General features: G+C 53.8%; 1 protein-coding gene across 25 annotated transcripts in view; it reads left to right on the top strand.

The window, feature by feature from the left end:
• The first annotated feature begins 245 nt into the window (after positions 1 to 245).
• The window catches only part of KIF1A (kinesin family member 1A), an 86,375-nt gene continuing 71,682 nt past the window's right edge, over positions 246 to 14,938 (top strand). For 10 of the 25 annotated variants that reach the window (XM_036901221.2, XM_036901226.2, XM_057503344.1 and 7 more), the window contains exon 1: positions 246 to 382. The gene's annotated coding sequence lies outside the window, so the exon portion shown is untranslated. The remainder of the gene's footprint in view (positions 383 to 14,938) is intronic. The other 15 variants (XM_036901237.2, XM_036901238.2, XM_036901239.2 and 12 more) reach the window with 2 other exon arrangements.

The raw sequence follows: 14,938 nt of genomic DNA on the forward strand, positions 1-14,938 counted from the left end.
GGCGCGGGGCTGTGCCGGGAAGGGGCTCCGCGCGCGAGCCCGGGAGTCGGTCCCCCAGCTCGCGGCCGAGCGCGCCGCGGTGTCGGCGGTGATGTCACAGCCCGGCCCCCGCCCCCTCTGGCCCCGGCTCCAGCCCTGCGGCGGCCGCGACGCCTGTCCCTCTCCCCGCGCGACAAACCAGCCGGCGGCGGGGGCCCGGGCGCCGCGCGCAGCCAACCAACGCGGCGGGAGCGGCGCGGGGCGGGCCGGGCCGGGGGCGCGCAGCCGTCACGCGGTGCCGCCGTCACAGCCCCAGCGCAGCCGGCAGTCGCCGCAGCTCCGCGCACGGGGACCCGCGCCCTGGCCGGTGCCCATGTCGGGCCGCCGCCCCTGACGCCAGGAGGTAAGGCCGTCGCCGGGACCCGGCGCAGCGCCCCGCAGCCGCACCTGCATCGACCGCGCCCGGGCGGGCAGCTCGCCGTCCGCGCCCGCGTCCTTTTCTCCGCCCGGAGTGCACCCGCGGCGCGGCGCCTTCCCTTCCCCCGACCCTCCCCGGTCCCCGCGGAGAACAATGGAGCAAAGTCAGGGGTGTCCGCCCTTCATTCGCAGTCGGGCGCGGCCCTCGGAAAAGGCCCCCGCGCCGCGGCCCCGGCTGCGGCTGGACGCCCGGCTGGGACGGGCGGGGGTCGCTGTGGGGGGCGCGAGCGCCCGGGCGGCCCCTCCCTCCCTCCCGCGCCGCACCCTCCCCTGGAAGGAGCCACCTCGCAAGGACGCGGCCGGGCTGCGTCCGCCCAGGCGGGGGAGGGGAAGGATGGAGCGATGGGGGAGAGGATGCAGACGGCGCTCCGGGGAGGGATGCGCTGCAGCGGCCGGGCAGCTGCCTGGGTCCCCGGGGTGGGGAGGGCGGGGGCTGGAGCCGCGAGCAAAACAGGCGGGAGGGCGGGCGGGGGCTGGGCGGCGAGACGCAGCCGCCCGCTCCGTGCGCACCTCCGGGGCTGCCCACCTCGCTCCCCCCGGCCGCGCCGTCTTCCCAGGAGACCCCAGCCCCTTTCCGGAAAGACCCACGGCTTGGGAGGGGCAGCCGGCGGACCACGCCTGCGTCTGTGCAGCCAGCGCCCCAGTAACAGGTGCGGCCTGGCCGCGGGCGCGGAAGGGGCGCGGGGCTGCGGCGTCTGGGCTGGCGGGGCTCCCCTGGCGCGCGGATCGGGTGACCGCGAGGAGCGCTGCGGCGGGGACCCTGAACGCCCCGCCCCTCTAAGCTGCCTCTCGCCCACCTCCCTCCATGCCCACGGCGCCGTCCTGGCCCTCGGCACGGGGCGGGCCCGGGGCCGCGTCCCGGGTGGGTGGGGAGAGCCCCAGGCGGCGGGGCGCTGGGTGGGCGGGGGATGGAGGGCCGGTGGGGCGGGGGAGGGGAAGGAGGGAATGCCAAGTCATGGGGCCTGCCGGGCGCGGGCGCGACGCCGTCCTGGCGCGGACCCGATGCGCGCCCACGTTCCCAGGAATGCGGACTTTCCCCCAGAGACCCATGGACCCCTCCTCAAGCAGCCACCCCTAACAGGGGTGCCCGCATCGCTGGGCTTGAAGGCCTGTTAGGGCCAGCGGACTGGCCTCTCAGGCTGCGGAGAGGTGCGGGGGCGCCACATCGTAACCCTGGGGATTGGGCACGACCGCGAGCGCAGGCTCTTGTGGGGCCGTCACGCCCACCCACCTCGGCCCTGCGCCCCAGCTGGCCGGGGGGCCCTGCCAGGGCAGCCGTGCCCATCCCCCGAGGCCTCAGAGCGCAGCTGCGGCTTTGGACGAAGCTCAGGGGTCCAGCGGGGGCTGGGGCTGTACCTGCGGCGGCCATTTTGCAGGTGTGGCTGGTCACCCGCCTCCGCCGGCCGTGGGACGGGGAAATCGGGTGTGCAGCAGGTGAGGCGCCTGCACTGGGGCGCAGTGTCCGCAGTGCAGGGCGAGGGGTGCTGCCGGGGTCAGGTCTGCGCTTGGTTGGAGTCAGGATCCAGGCACCGTCTGGGGCTGACGGTTGCAGGGAGGCCACTGGCCGAGTGACCCAGACAGGTGCAGGGGCAGTGGGCCTCTCTCTGGGTGTGAAGCCTGGGAGGGTCCTGGGTCCACAGCAGGGTGCGGATGAGCAGCCGCATCCTGTGCAGCTCCTGGACCTGAGGAGATCAGGGTATCTGCTGGGGCGTGGTCTGCAGGTAGAAGGAAGCTGGGGTCAGGTGTGGAGGCCGCAAGCCCAGGCCTCCCACTGAGGGACCCTGTGAGGAGTTCTGCAGGATGCCCTCTGGGTGCCCCCCCCGGGTGCCATCCCGGTGCTGCCCTGCTCCCTCCCTCTGCTGGAGTACCCCACAGACTGCACCTCCTCTGGCCCCTGGCTGGGCCCGCCAGCGAGGAAGCTGTGCAGAGACTGAGGCTCTGTCCGAAGCCCAGAACTGGTGCCCAGCCGAGCCAGGGTGCACCCAGGCCCACAGGGAGAGGGTCCAGCCACCCAGCTTTGTCACACCCAGGGCTGACCGTGTCCTTTGGGGTCAGAGTGGGGAAGTCCTCGCATGCGCTTGTGGAGGGTGGATGGGGTTGGAGCAGGGCCCCAGGAGAAGGCCCTGGGCGGGGGCTGGGGGGCAGGGGTGAGGAGTGTCCTGATGGCGACCTGGTACCAGTGGATCCGGGGCTGTGTAAGGGCTACTGCACTGGGAACCATGCCCTCACCTTTAGGAGCAACTGCCCAGGGCATGTCCTGCGAAACACAGGCCCACAGAGCCCTTCAGGCCTGAAACCTTGTGCTTCTCTGAGCTGGGAGGGCCCTGAGCTGCCACCTCGGGTGGAGAGTGACTGGCAGGGGTCCCTCAGCAGCTAGTGACGCCCAGGATGAGTACATGGCTGCCCTCCTGCTGTGTCCCGAGTGCTCCCCAGAGCCTTGCCCCATGTAGTGCTCTTTGGCCAGGCCAGAAGGACTGGACTTGCCTCCCCACCCAGGTGGCTGAAGGGAATCCACTGAGCCGCCTCCCTGTCCCCCTTTCCCATCCGCACCCAGGAGATTCTCTGAGGACGCTGCTGGGGTGGGACCATGCCCTACCCCAGACCTCCTGGACAAGCCAGACTGGTCGGCTGCCCAGCACCCACTCTGTCCCTCTAGCTGATGAAGTTCCAGCCCACCTGGGCGCTCCCCCACAGGCAGGGCGCAGGGTCAGGCCCGGGGGGCGGGGTCCTTGCCCTGCACCCCTGCTTCGCACCCCTGCCTGACCTTGCAGTTTTAACTCCTGAGCATGACCAGGATCGGATCCTGACTGCAGGCTGAGGGGCGCTGGCCAACTCCAGGCCCCCAGAATTCCCAACCAGTGCCTCAGGGACCCAGTGAAGGGGTGATGGCATTGGGAGACTGGAAGGGCGGAGGAGGCAGTCAAGGTCAGTGGTCAGCTGAGGCTGAGCCTCCTGACCCTCTGAGTTCCTACCTAGTCCCTCCTGCGGGTTGTGGCTGCCCTCCCCAGCCGGCGCCCTCCCTAGCTAGCACCCACTGCAGGTGAGGCAAGGTGCCACCCTTGGGTCTGATCAGGAAATACCACCTGGATCGCATCTAATCCTGGCTCTGTGGATGGGGTGCCAAGCCCTGGACCCCTGCTCCCACCCACCCCCATTTGGAAGCCGTGGGGCTGGCTGGTGTCCTCCCCCTGCTCAGATTTCAGGGCTCCCTGGGGGCTGGGGAGGGCAAGCAGGACCCCTGCCCAGGCTTCCTGTTCTTGCTCCTCACCTGTCCCCTCGCACCCTGGGGTGGCTGGAGCCGCTACTCACATGCGCACACACACGTGTACTTGCACACACACCCACTCACACACATGCACACACTCATGCACTCGTGCACACACAGCCCTGCAGCGCTCTCCTGCCCAGAGCTCTTCTTCCCACCCAGCCTCTGCGGGAGGCTCCTGCTCTCCGAGACGCGGCCACCACCTTGACACCTGCTGTCACCCACCCCCCGGGATGGGACCAAGGAGGAAGAGGGCATTCACTGGACACAGACCGCACTGCACCCCTCATATGCATCCCGTATCTGGGGCTCCCGAGACCCCCCGCCCGGCAGGCAGTGTAGAGACCACTGCCCTGAGAAGGCTTGTGTGCTGGGGCCCTACCGCAGCTCTTGACCCCAAAGACGCTGGCTCTGCTAGTGCAACCCTGCCCCGCCCCTCCCATCGCCCACCCCTGCCCTGCGCTTCTCTTTGACCGGCCTGCTGGCCTCCCACACTGTGGGCACTCAGTCCCTTTCCCACCCTGTCAGGGCGGGGATGTCTGTGTATCTGTTTCCCCCATTCAGGGCCTGCTGGTTCCCCGAGGCAAGTGCCCCCTTCCCCTGGGGCTGCTGCAGGGCAGGTCTGGGGTGGGGTGGGGAGGGCGTGACTGCTCCTGCGGGCCTGGCTCCCTGTGGACCCCTTGCCCCTGAGCCCAGCCTCAGGCCTGCCCTCGGAGGGAGACTGGGGCTGTTGGGTGCCCTGCTCCCCACCCGGGGCCTCAGCCCTGACAGTAGCACTCAGGTGTACCCCCGTTTCCTTCCCCACCTGTCCTCAGCTCCAGCCAGGATGGTGAGGGCAGCTGGACCATGAGTGTCTAAGGCCTGTGGGTCAGTGGGGGCAGACTGCTGAGGGCCTGTTGTGGGACAGGGGTGGGGGGCTTACTGAGCTGCTTAGTGTCCTCTGGTCCCCACACTCCTGGGGACAGGACCACACCATGGCTGCAGGTCCGTGGCGCCTGGGAGGGTGGCCGCTGCAGGATGACCAGTGCTGTGGGGGCCGGGCCCAGCAAGGGGGACAAGCCCTGGGCCTCGCCCCTCTGCCTGGGCTCACACTCAGGCAGGACGTTCCTGGTTGGGGCTTTATTTCCCCGAGATCTCAGGGGTCTGGATATTGAGTGTGTTTATTTTGTCCTTCCCCTGGGTTGGAGTCTGTTTCTGGGACCCCAGGGCTGCTCCTTTCTTGGTTTCTGTCTTGTTTTGCTGGCTCACGTTCTCCTGCGACTTCCTTAAAGGGAGTCCTTGGCTGTGTGACAGCGTCCTTGCTCTGTCCTCCCGCTGGGTATTTGGTGCGTCTGGCTGCGCTTCCTTTGGGGAAATCGCTTCCCTCCGAGCACAGAAGGCGTCCGCATGGCCCGCTGCATCCAGCTGTTGAAGGGCCACATACCCGCCTTTCGTTTCTTCTGTTTTCGTCTTTGAATCTGTGCATTGGCCTTCTGTGTTCTCGTCTTTTCTCTCATATATTCTCTCTCTTGTTTACATTCTGTTTTCTGGGCTTCCTTTTCAAGTTCTTTTTTGGAATTTTGTATTTCAGCATGAGCACCTTTTATCTCTAAGCATTTGACGTCCTTGTCTGTAACTGTTCCCATTTCATAGCCTCCTGTTCTTGTTTGGGAAACGTAGCATCGTCCAGAAGCACTCTAAGGGTGCTGCTAGGGGCGTTCTGCCTGCTGCTTGTACTCCTGCTCTGCGGTGTCTCTTCCCACGAGGCTGGTTGCCTGCTGCTTTATTCTGGTCTCTCACTTGGAAGCCTTTTCTCTTCCTGTGTACATGGGAGGCCTCATTGGTGTGGGGAGGTGCCCTGCTGCTGGCATGGAGCCTGTGTGGGGAGTGGGGCCTCCATGGGCAGGCTTAGCTTTAGGCAAAGGCATGGGAGTGAGATGCCAAGCTGTCCCCCAATACCACAATGCAGGGTGCCGCATGCACACTGAAGCCTTTGCTCTGGCCACACGTTTCCTGCTATTTCTGTGGAGAAGAACCTTCTGCTCCTTTCCTGGGGGTATGGCAGCCTCTGTCTTCTGAGAGGGAAGGCGGGTGCACCCCCCACTGGTGTGGGGGTTCTGCAGACAGCCTTGCATCCAAGGCCCCCTCTTCAGCCTGACTTCCTGCTCCTGTCCTCTGCTGGATCCACTGAGCCCCCAGGCCCAGAGCCCCCGAGGCTCCTGTTGGGCCAACCTGCTCTGGGCCATTTCTGGCTCCTGCACCTGCCCTCCAGAAAGGTTGTCAGGGCCAGAGGCCGTGGGTGATGACGCTCCCACACCCTCCACTGGTGAGGGTGACCCGCTACAGAGGGTGCGCTCTGTCCTCCATCCATGGGGTCTCGAGAGTGACCAGTGTGCCTGGCGGTCGTCCAGCCCGAGTCCCCCTTGCCTGTCTGCGGTGCCCAGGAGCATGGCCTCTCGTGCGTTGTAATACTAAGGAAACCTGATTTTATTTTTTATTTTTTCTCAAAATCTTCAAGAAAAATCAGGGTTTCAGGAAGAGGTGTGGTGTTGATGCTGTTCTGGGATGTGCTGCGGGTCGGACAGGGAGGTAGACAGGTGCCCCAGGTGAGAGCCTCCAGATGCTGTTCCCTGGAGAGCCCGCCTCCCCTGGTGTCAGGGCGCTTGAGCGGAGGCAGGGTTCCTGCCTCTCCCGCCCCCTCCCGTCCCCTCCACACTCCCTGCAGATTTGTGGATAAGCGGGTCTGGACCGGAGGGGCCTCTGCACGTCTGCCTGACCACCTCACTGCCCTTTCCCTGAGCATCTGGCTGTTCCACGCTTCCTTCCCTCACCCCTGCCCCGTGTTGATGCAGAATCTGAATTGCCTGAGAGCCCCCTTCTCTGGGCATCACTGGGTGCCCGTGTCGGGGCATCACTGTGGGTCACTTCCCTCCCACGGGTATGAGCACCCTTGCCCCACCCTTCAGATCCCCCCTTCCCCCCGATGACCGTTCTTTGCTCCACTTCTCATGGATGCAGCCTGGTCTGTGCCCCTCGGACTTGGATGGCAGACACCCACCCCCGCCTCCCTGGCCGAGACCCTCTGGGGCAGCTCCTCAGGCTCTTCTTGGGCCCTGGGCGGTGGTCCCTGCCCCTCTGTCTGTCTCCTTGCGTGGCCTTGAGCCTGCAGTCAGCCAGTCATCAGCTTGGATATGTCCATGTCCTCCGCATCACCTGCGGCCTCAGCTTCTGTGGCCATGGGATCCTCCTTCCCTGAAGGAAGCACTTGCGGCGTCCTCCCCTCCAGAGAACCTGCCCTGCACAGGGAGAGCTCCCCCTCTGTCCCCTCCAGCCTGTGGGGGCCCCAGACCCCACCCTCACACTACCCTCTGCCGCAGGCACCAGGGATGGCACTGGGCCCTGCTGGGCTATGTTCAGGGCAAGACTGAAATCCTTAAAGCCAAATCCTTGAAGAATGTCATCATGTGATAGGACACGTGCAGAAACAGAGTACAGAGTAGCTTAAGAGACAGCCGCGGGCCCACCGTCCCTGTGGGAAACAAGGTGTTTCAGGGTGTTTCTCGGCCCCAGTGCTTGAGCGCCTACTGCTCACGGGGCCCCTCCCACAGGAGGGAGCAGGCGCCACTGTCCTGGTCCCACTTTGCATACCTGGCCAGGGAGGCATGAAAGGCCTTGTCCAGGGTGCTGACCTAATGCAGGGCCCCACCGAGGCCTGGACAGCAGCCGCTGTTAGACCCTGGCGTGGAGGGTCGCCCGCACCCGGGCGTTGGTGCTCAGCCCTCTCGGTGCTCTGTGCTGGGCCGTGTAAATGATGTTTTCGAGATTCCCAGGACACATTCAGCACCGCTTTTCACCGTCGCCTCCAGGCAGTGCTGCTGTGTGAGTGGGTCACAGTGTTTATTATTCAGGCTGTCTCCCTCCTCTCTCCCTCCCCCTCACACTTCTACTACAGAAACTGTAGCATTTGGGGACATTTCTCCTGCTTTTGTACGGAATCTCTAGTGGTCCTGCTGCTGGTCGCGTGGTTTGCCGCTTCACTAGCTATTACCACATTGTTTCCAAAGTGGTTGTGCCAGTGAAGTTTTGCGAGGTGGACTCGTTTCCTGTTGCTCTGTCTTTACAGCATTTGGTGTTTTCAGAAGTTTTAGTGATATGATCTGACGGCTTTGGTTTTAAACCATGGTTTCCGAATCAGGTCTTACTCAACTTATGATGGGGTTACATCCCAATAAATCCAGCATAAATTGAGTATGTTGTTAAGTTGAAAATGCAGTTAATATACGTAACTTGCCAAGCATCAGAGCCCAGACGAGCCCCCCTTTAAGTACTCAGAACACTTACCTAAGCTGCAGTCGAACAAAGTCATTTAACACAAAGCCTATTTTGTAATAAAGTCGGGTATCTCGTGTTTGTTGCACACTGCCCTGAAAGTGAGAAGCGCGTGGCCGCACGGGCACAGCGCGGCTGGTTGTGTCAGTGTATTGGTGCTGACCCTCGCGATCTTGTGGCTGACTGCAGGCTGCGGCTCCGTGCCACTGCGCACCCTCACGAGAGAATATCATGCCACATGTAACTAGCTTGGGAAAAGATCTAAGTTCAAAATTTCGGATCATGGTTTCTACTGAATGTGTATCACTCATGCACCATCATTAAGTTGGAAAATAGTAAATCAAAACGTCTTAAGTCAGGCACCATCTGTGTTGTGGTTGAGTATCTTGTCCTGTAAATTGTCTGTTTGTGCCTTTCTCTCTGTGCATTTTTTTCTTGTGTCTTTTTCCTTTGATTTTTGTCTGTTCTTTATATGTTGTACACACGGTCCTTGTTGGCCATGTGCACTGTGTCATCTGGTGGGTGAGCTGCTCTTCGCCCTGTTGATGTCAGGACTTTTGGTGCCTTCTGTGGGTTAAGAAATCCTTCTTAAAGGAGAGCATAGAGAGATTATTCTTCTTCATTGTCTTCCAAAATGTTGTTGTTCACATGTAGGTTGGTCTACATGGAATTTGTTTTGGTGTAAAAAAGGGATCTAATATTGTATTTTTCCATATGGTTAGCCAGTTGTCTTAGATGGGCAGCTGTAACAGACTGCCACAGATTGAGTTGCTTGTAAACAGCAGAAATTTATTGCTCACAGTTCTGAGACTGGAAGTTCTGGGCCAGGGTGCCAGCCGGTCAGGTTCTGGTTAGAGCTCTCTCCTGGGTCGCAGAGACTCCGTTCTGTGTCCCCACATGGCTGGGAGCAGAGAGGAGAGGGCGCTCTCTTGGGGCTCCATCGGGGCACTTACCCTGCTGGTGAGACCTGCCCTCATGGGCTCATCTGACTCTGATCACCTTTCAAAGGCCCCACCTCCTGATCCCAGCACAGTGGGGAGTAGGGTTTCAACATGGGAGTTTGTTGGGGGCACAGACATTCAGTCCAGACACCAGTTTTCTCAACAATGCTGGTGTAATAGTCTGTCCTCTTCTCACTGACCTGCAGAGACTCCTCTGCCAGGTGTCAGAAGGGCTGTGGCTGTCTGTGGAGTTCCCTGTGTCAACCCTGGTCACCACCTTGTCCCAACTGCTCTGTCCTCATTACTGTAGGTTTCTATTAAGTCTTGATAGCACCAGGTCATGTTGCCTTCTACCTTCTTGTTGGATTCATTTGGGTGAAAATAAATGTTTATAAGATACTGAACTCTATTTTCCATGAACAGGTTATAGTTCTTCATTTATTTATATTTTCTATAATTTTTTAACTTTAAAATTTCTCTTTATGAAAGTTATGTGCATCTTTTATGACATTTCTTCCTATAAAGGTACTGTATATACTTCTGGTTTTTTTTTAAATGGTACCTTAAAAATATTTTTTAAAACTCATTATCACTAGCGTATACCAGTGTAATGGTTTCTAGCAACTTTGCTGAACCTTCCCACTAATTCAAATTATTTGTTTGTGTATCCTCTTGATTTTTGTATAGGTAAGCAAATAAACTACAAATAATGACATTTTGGTTTCTTCCTTCCCAATCCATATTTTGTCATTGTTATTTCTTTTTCCTGCCTTATCACTCTGGCTAGAACCTCACTATAATGTTTAAAAGATGTGGTGATAGCAGGCATCCTGAACTTGTTGCTGAATTTAAAGGAAATGTTCCTGATATTTCACCATGAAGTATGATAGGTAGGTTTTTCGTAGATACCTATTATGAGATTGAAGAAGTTTTCTTTTATTCTCATATTGCTAGCAGTTCTATCATAAATGGGTTTTGAAAATTACTGAATGCTTCTTCAGGACCTATTAAGTATTTCATTTGGCCTTTTCCCCTTCAATCTAGTATGTGGCAAATTACATCAATAGATATCCTAATGTTAAACCATACATTATGTTACTATACTGGGATTCCTGGAATAACCTACTGCGTTATCCTTTTTATTTGCTGTGTGGACTTCCTTGATAATGTTTTGGACTTTTATGTCTATGTTAATCAGTGAAATTGGTCTGTGATCTTCATTTCTCGAAATTTTTTTTGTCTGTGTGATGCTAAGGTCATATTGGCTGCAATGAGTGGGTTGGGGGTATAATCTCTCTCCCCTTCTTTTTCCTGTTCCCTCAAAGAGTTTGTATAACATTGGAATTACCTTGTTTTTGACTGTATGGCAGAACTCACTTATAAAAGTGTCTGATTCTGCTGGTTTTTTTAGAGGGTAGATTTTTAAACTATCAAGTCAATTTATTTAACGGATGTAGGAAAATCGAAGTTCCTACTGACTCATTTTTCTCCTTGTCATAGGTCATCTTTTCCTGCTTCTTTGCTGTGTAGTAATTTTTTAAATTGGATTCTAGGCACTTCTACATTGTGGAGCATCTGATTATGCTTTCTCCCTATAAAATATAGTGGACTTCGTTTTGGCAGGCAGTTACTAGAGGACTAATATGATCCTTCAAGGCCTGATTTTAAGCTTTTCTAGAGTTACTCTAGAGTAGATGCCACTCCAGGGATAGTTAAGCCCACTACTAAAGTATGATTTCTTTGGGGTCTCCGCTGATCGTCTGGGGTGGAGGGACCAAAAGATCTCCATTCTGGCTGGTGAAAGCACAAACCTTTTCTTCCTTTTTGTGAGCCTTGGGAATCTTGTCTGGGCTACATGGACATGGACTAGTATTCTATAAAGACTCAAGGGTTCCCCTTTGCAAATTTCTGGAGCTCCATTACTGAGCAATGCTTCCCTTTCCAGAACTCTGACCCATAACTCCAGCCGCCTCAACCTACCTGAACTCTGGCCCCCATCTCCTCAGCTCTTCAAAGCTGCTGAGCTGTGTAGGTCCTCCTTCCCATACTTGGGATCTGAAAATTGCCTCCAGGCGCATTTGGGGTCTACTCGTAGGCTTCACCTCTTATGTTCCCTTCTCTCAGTGATCACAGCCCCGCACTACCTGCTGTACCATATCTGAAAACAGTGACTTTCATAAGTTTGGTCCGGTTTGCTAGGTATCGTTTACAGTGGCAGACTGGGCATGGTCCTTGTACTCCATCATGACTGGACGTGCAAGTGCCACAGGTTTCATTAGTAATATTTTCTTTATCATTTGCACTAGCTTTACATCTCCATCTTTATTTCTTTTGTGCATTAGTTACTTAGAAGTTTATTTTTTAAATTTCTAAATGCATGGGTTTTTAAATGATCTTTATTGATTTTTATTTTGTGTTCAAATTACATGATCCATTTGATACAGGTCTTTGAAATTTATTAGGAGTTGCTTTATGGCCTACAACCTGGTAAAATAGCATATAAATGTTCCATATGTGTTAGAAAAGAATGTGTTTCTCTAATTTTCAAGAACAAGAGAGTACATATATTCATTGGTTCATGATTACTGTGTTCAAGTCATCTACATCCTTATTAATTAAATGTCTGCTTCATATGTCAATTAGCGAGAGGCATATTAAAATTCCTGCCATGGTAAATTAATGGATTTTTTTGTGTTGCATTACTCTTAACCTTAGTTTTATGTTTTCATCATTTTATCTCTCTGGAATCATTCTGGGTAATTTTTTCTGACATATCTTCCAGTTCATTAATTTTCTGTTCAACTCCATTTAAATTGCTGATTAACGTATCTGCTAAGTTTTTAATATAAATGATTACATTTTTATTTCTAAAAGTTCTGCATATTTCCCCCCATTATTTCCCATACTTGCTTATTTCTGTAAACATTGTAACTGTACTTTTTAATAATCTGTGTCTGACAGTTCCAATGTCTGAGGTCCTTGATCTAATTCTGGTTTTCTTTTCTTTTTTTCCCAACTCTTACTTATAGTGATTTGCTTCTTCAGTGTTTGGGAGCATTTCACTGTGAGCTCACATTTGATTGATTGTCAACTGTGGGAATACCGGAGACCCGAGGGGAGAAGGTTATTTCTGAGGAGGACGCACTCTGCCTCTGCAAGGTGCTCTGGGTGCAAACACCTCAGACCTTCTCCGAGCCATTTCTCAAACCTGTGGTTTGCTGATTGTGCAGGTGTTGTACATTTGAAACCAAAACTTGCCTGAGGACAGGTTTGTGGCCTCGAATTCTCAGAAACACTGGCTTTTTTGCCACGTGGAGCTGAAAGTCATCCAGTTGAATTCCCTGGTGTCCCTTCGATGGCGGGTGGTTTTCCCCAGCCTGCATTTCACTGGGGTTGTTTGGAGGATCCACCTTTCTGTGGCGACTTGGTCCCGATCCCACTCTTGGAGGTGTCTGAGGCCGTGCCTCCCGTCTCCTGCCCAGCAGCTGGAATGAAATTCGCCGCACCTCGTGGGTGAGCGTGTGTCTGCGGCGTCCCCCCTGCTGGGCCGACTGGCCAGTCTAATTTCACTTCCTCTTTCCTCCATTTCCCCTTTCTTCAAAAGTGCTGTTATTTTATTCTGATATTCATGATTTACCCCAAATTTCTATGTGTTTTCTAATGGGAGGGCGTCTCATCTAACACACGGCCAGAAGTGGAAGTCTGTCATTCATCTTTTTTCCTATTGTTTGAGAAATACTAATTTTACTGAATAAACTGATTCTTGTCTTCATGCACACCAATACTCATCAACCAAAATGAGGTCTTTTGGTTGATGGATTGATTGATTTACCCGAACCATTTGGTAATTACTTTAAAAATAATTATTTTTAGATGAAGTGTGAACACAGCCTAGGAGGTCAAATATGTCTACAGACAGACCTTATTTAGAAAATCAGCTGTTTTTGCTCTCTGTCCCCAATCCCAGCTTTTGTTGTTGCTGTTTGGCTCTATCTTGCTGAATAGTGTAGTTATTCTGACAATGTTTTGCCTGTCTTAGAAGCGACATAAGCAAAATCACGAAGTGTCTCCCCTTAGTGTCTGGCTCGTCTTCCCTCAGTGGTGTGTTTGTGGTGTCCCCTCACTCCTGAAACGCCACTGAAGAACAGTAAAGTAAGCTAAGAAGGTCCAAACTCTCTCTCAGGGCTGGAAGAACAGAAGAGAAGATGCAGAACCTATGTGGGAACTAAGACCAGGTGCAGGAAAACTGGATGCCCAGGAGGCAGAGGGGACGTTGTGGAGCAACCTGTGGCCGTCCCGCAGGCCAGGAGTGGGTCCCAGCGGGGTCACGATTCTAGAGGTCCGGTCCGGAGTCTGCTGAGGAGCAGTTAGACTCCCAAGGCTTCTCCCGTGGCTCCTTCTCCATCACTTTTTTTTTTCCTCTTTCTGAGCCTTCCACCTTGTTGATCTCGCCCATGTCCGTGACTTAGTGCTCCCAAGTGACTGGCCCCCTCTCCTTGCCCCAAGCCCTCTGCAGGTGTGCACTTCCAGCCACCTCCCTGGTAGCTCCACATCCAGCCCCCCAGTGCTGCAGACGCGGGGGCCAGGGGATGAGCGAGATGACGGCCCTTCTCTGGGAGATCTTTACTTCTGGGTCACATCTGCAGACCTGTCTCAAGGCAGACCCTCCAGTCCCAGAGGTGAATCCACAGCTCCCTCAGGGAAGCTGGGGTCTGCACCGATCTGGAAATGATGTGAAGGACCCCCCAGCCCTGTGCTTGTGAAGCCGCACTTCCTCCCTGGGTCCTGCTTTACCTGTGTTCCACAGTTTTGATATGTTGTATCTTCATTATGTACGGTTCACAATATCTTCTAATAACCAGTGAGATATTTTTTCTGGCCCATGGGTTATTTCGAATTATATTGCTTCATGTCCAAACACTTGGGGGATTTGTAGGGTTTTTGGTTTTGCCTTGGTTTTGTTTTTGCTATTGATGTATAGCTTAATTCTGTAGTCAGAGAACATATGCCTTATGATTTTAATTTTAAATTAAAATTCATTAGTGTTTGCTTTAATACTAACATATGACTAATTGTAGCAAGTGTTCTATGTGCCAATGAGGTAGACTGTATGATACTCACTTTTCCTTCCGAGTAGCTGATAGAACAAGCAAGCCAAATTTTCTACAAATCTTCATTTTCCATTTGACCTCTTTTTTCTTTCTTTCTTTCTTTTTTTTTTTTGTTCTGGTTTTCCTCCTTTATTTCCTTCTATTGGATTAATAAAAATAATTTTCAAAAATTTTCCATATTTCTCGCCATGAACTTGTTGGTTATACATTCTTTTTCTGCTCTTTTAATGATTACCTAGCAATCAAAATGTGTATCCTTGACAAGCTGGTATAAATTACTGCTTTTCCCCATACATGGTAATGTTGAAATCTTAGAACCTTGTATTTTGGCTTCCATCATTTTTGGTGAAAAGTCAGCTGTCAACCTTGTTTTTATTGCTTTAAAGGTTATATTTATATATACATATAATTTTTTTTTCACTCTGACTGCTTCTAAGATTTTTCTCCTCATCTTTGGTACTCAGCAGTCGTATTATGATGTATGTATCTCAGTATAGTTTTCTTTGTATTTTTCCTGCTTTGTGTTTACAGAGCTCCCTGAATCTGTGGATTGATATGTTTCAGCAATTTTAGACAATTAATGGTTTTTATCTTTTTAAGTATTGCTTCTCTCCCATTCCATTTCTTCTTTTAGATTCCTGTACCATGCATGTTAGGCCATTTCACTGTGTCTTATATTTCTCCGACTCTCTTTTCTATATTTTCCATTCTAGTTTTCTTCTGTTCTTTAACTTTCTATTAACCTGACTTCTAGTTCATGAACACTGTCTTCAACTGTGTCTAATCTCTCAAGTTCTTAATCTCAGTCATAGTATTTTCAATTCTAAAATTTCCATTTGATTCTCTTTTTACAGTTT

This window comes from Manis pentadactyla, chromosome 6 (genome assembly GCF_030020395.1).
Source record: "Manis pentadactyla isolate mManPen7 chromosome 6, mManPen7.hap1, whole genome shotgun sequence".
Classification (NCBI taxonomy): Eukaryota; Metazoa; Chordata; class Mammalia; order Pholidota; family Manidae; genus Manis; species Manis pentadactyla.